This window comes from Lactuca serriola, chromosome 9 (genome assembly GCF_051521515.1).
Source record: "Lactuca serriola cultivar US96UC23 chromosome 9, Lser_US96UC23_V15, whole genome shotgun sequence".
NCBI lineage: Eukaryota > Viridiplantae > Streptophyta > Magnoliopsida > Asterales > Asteraceae > Lactuca > Lactuca serriola.
This window is the reverse complement of record NC_136416.1, coordinates 156,210,482-156,214,087: the sequence shown is the minus strand read 5'-3', so window position 1 is coordinate 156,214,087 and position 3,606 is coordinate 156,210,482. Positions and strand designations below refer to the sequence as shown.

Below are 3,606 nucleotides of genomic sequence, written 5' to 3'. Positions count from 1 at the left end.
AAAAATCGAACCTTTATCCGAGGCGAACAGACCTTTGGCGATTTTTGAAGATCCTTCTGCGATTAAGAGCACCAGAAGACGCTGAGGAACCCTAATCTTCAACCTTTTGAAGAATTGAAGCAACTAGGTTAATCATTCCACTTAAGCTTAGGATTTGATGATGTTTAATCTGGTTGAATTTGTTTCTATGTTTGTTTTTACTGCAACTATGAACTAATTTCGTTTTTGTTTCTGTTTGGGGAATACCAAGGAACTTCTATGTTTTAATTCTTAATTTTGATTAATTGTTTATTGGTGATTTATTAAATTAAGTTTGTTAAAGACCCTTATGCATTAATCACTACTATTTGCTGTTAATTGGAAGACAATTAGGCTGCATGAACATCTCTTAGTTGTTAACCTCATATGTCTATGTGAATACTAAACCATATGCTTAGAAGTAATGATTATGAAACTAAGATTAATAAGACAATAGGAAGATTAATGTGTGAGCTTGTTTGAGAAACCATCAAACAAGAGGTTAATTGAATTAATAACTTAATTGACCATTACAAATCTTATTTAATCCAAATCATTAATCTAGGGAATTAATTAGTTTAAACACTTGATCACCGCTTAAATTAGTTAATTGTCTAAGGGTTAGGAGTAATGAACATGAACCTAATCATTATAATTGGTAACCAATAGCAATTAATCTATCATAAATACAAATAACCATAGGAGTGAATCGGTTGAACCTAAATAGAAACATCTTTATCAAACTTGGTGAATAGTTGTTGCTTTAGTTATTTAGTTAATTTAGTGTGCCTAAGTTTCTAGTCTTGCAAAACTAGAAGAAAACCCCTTTTACTTTTATTAGTTGTTTAGTTAAAATTAGTTATTAGTTTAATTTTCCGTTCCCTGAGTTCGACACCTTACTTACTAATCTATACCACCAAAAGACAGGTTCACTGCCTTTGTGTGTTAAATTTATTAATTAAAAGTAGGGGTAAAACAAGTGCATTTTACACACATGAAGTTTTTGGCGCCGTTGCCGGGGAACGGTTCTAAATAATTAATCTAATTCCTAATTTTTTCGATCCTTTGTGTGAGTTTACTTGCATAAAGTTACTTTATTACAGTTTAGTAGTCAGTAATTAGGTTTTAGTATCTGTTTAAGTTTTAATAGTAAGTTTCTAATTTTTTCAAAAATATACTGGTACTCGCCGAGTGCAGTCGCACCTACTCGGCGAGTAGCAGCGTAATCAGCAGTTAAATTTTCGAATTTTTTAGTACAACTTTTTTTTGTTCTTTTTACGCTTTTATTCTGTTTATTTCAGTACTTTCATGATCAGAGGATCAAACACCCCGCTGGTACCTCTGTTTGAAGATCCCGAAACCGCATTAAAAAGAAACAAGGGAAAGGACGTGGAGAGTTCTAGTACACCAAAGAAATCACCCTTGTCCAATTTGAAGACTGTTTTTGGGAAAAAGAAGAGCAGCAAATCAGGAGCATCCAACGCTTCCTTAGTGATCGACGAACCGGCTAAGGAAGATATCGAGTACGAGACCGAAGAAGAAGAGGACCCGACATACGAGCACGAAACCGAATCCGAGGAAGAGTTAGCTGTCACAATGGCTAACATTGATGAAATCCCCATGGGAGAATGGAAGAAGAGGATGCGAGACGACACTGGCCCGGGACTTGTGCAACCCGCAATTCCCGCGACTGCTACCTTCGAGCTAAAGGGTCATATCCTAGCTTTACTTAAGGAAATACCCTTTTATGGAAAAGACCATGAAGATGCCTACAAACACTTGGATGAAGTCAATGATGTAGCTGATTACTTTAATGTTCCAAATGTGCCCTGCGAGACTTAGCTACTTCGTATGCTTCCGGTGACATTCAAAGGTGCTGCAAAAGACTGGCTCAAATCACTTCCCCCCAGATCAGTCACCACTTGGGCCAAGATGATAGAAGAATTCATTGATCACTTCTGCCCACCTTCCAAGATAGCCAAGTTGAAGAAGGCCATTGCTAACTTTGAACAACAAGCTGGAGAGTCTCTATATGAAGCTTGGGAAAGATATAAGAGCTTACTAAGAAATTGCCCACACCATGACCTCAACAGTCAGCAAGAAGTATCCATCTTCTATGATGGAGTCAATGTCACAACCAGGCAGTTACTAGACTCGCAAGGCCCGCTCACAAAGAAGCCACCCCCGATGATCAAAGAATTGATTGAAGAATTCTCTAAACACTCTAGAGAATACCGCAACCCTAGGCATGATGTCACTAGGGGAGCTGCCTATGCAGCTACTGAAGACTTATCCGCGGTCATGGCTATGTTAAAAACTATGGATAGGAGGATGGATAAAATGGATCAAACAATCCATGCTATTCGGGTGGGTTGTGAAAACTGCAATGGGCCTCACCTCACTAGAGATTGTGATTTAGATGAAAATGGCAACAAGAAGGCGCAAGTGTGTTACTCAAGTGGAGACCGATATGATGAAGACTGGCGAAGACAAAAGAAAGATTGGCTCCCTTATGAAGAGTACAAGAAAGCCAAGGAGGAAAGGTTTAGGCAAAAAGGGAGAGGGTTATACCAAAAGGAGGAGCCGGTGTAAGAAAAGAAGCCAAGCTTGGAAGAAATGCTCACAAAATTTGTAGCTGTTTCAGAAAAAAGACACAGTGACCATGATGCTGCAATTCAAGAAACAAGGACCATGCTAAGGAACCAGCAAGCATCTATTCAAAATATAGAGACATAGCTTGGGCAACTTGCTCAACAAATCAACCAAAGATCACTGGGCGAACTACCTAGCAAAACTGAAAACAACCCACGAGGCGCGCTAATAAACATTGTCACAACAAGAAGTGGGAAGATAATCACCCCCTGGCACCTATTCAGACTGAGTCATCCAAGAAATCACAGAAGGAGGAGGCAGAAAAGCAAGCAGAAAACCAAGAATTACACTATGACAGCCCTACTCGCCGAGTACCACGTATGGACTCGGCGAGTACATCACAAAAACCCACCACACAGGGTTCTGAAAAACTTTACCAGCCTCCCATGCCATACCCAACCCGAGCGAAGAAGGAGAAGCAGGAAGAGGAGTACCAGAAGTTTCTAGATCACATCAAGACTCTTCAAATCAACATACCATTCATTGAAGCCGTCATGCAAATGCCCAAATATGCAAAGTTCCTTAAGGAACTTCTCACAAATAGAAAGAAGATGGAAGAAGTGAAGAAGGTGGTACTCAATGAAAACCGCTCAGCTGCTATGTTAAATAGGCTACCTAAGAAGAAAGGCGACCCGGGGAGTTTAACCTTACCTTGCCAATTTGGCAACTTGACCACCATATATGCCTTAGCCGATTCGGGAGCAAGTGTGAATCTAATGCCTTATTCATTCTTCAAGAAGCTAGATCTCCCAGAACCAAGGCCAATTCGCATGGCAATACACTTGGCCAACAAAACAGTCACCTTTCCAAGAGGCATATGCGAAGACATACTAGTCAAGGTGGATAAATTTGTCTTTCCTGCTGATTTCATCATTCTAGACATGGAGGCGGATCCACAAGTACCAATCATCCTTGGAAGGCCCTTCCTCAACACGG

At 39.8% G+C, this 3,606-nt stretch overlaps 1 non-coding gene across 1 annotated transcript; it reads right to left on the bottom strand.

Moving 5' to 3' along the window:
- Nucleotides 1-1,998: 1,998 nt before the first annotated feature.
- Nucleotides 1,999-2,105, bottom strand: LOC145077521 (small nucleolar RNA R71). Its single transcript, XR_013693263.1, has one exon. It is a non-coding gene; the product is annotated as a small nucleolar RNA R71 (small nucleolar RNA).
- Nucleotides 2,106-3,606: the final 1,501 nt, after the last annotated feature.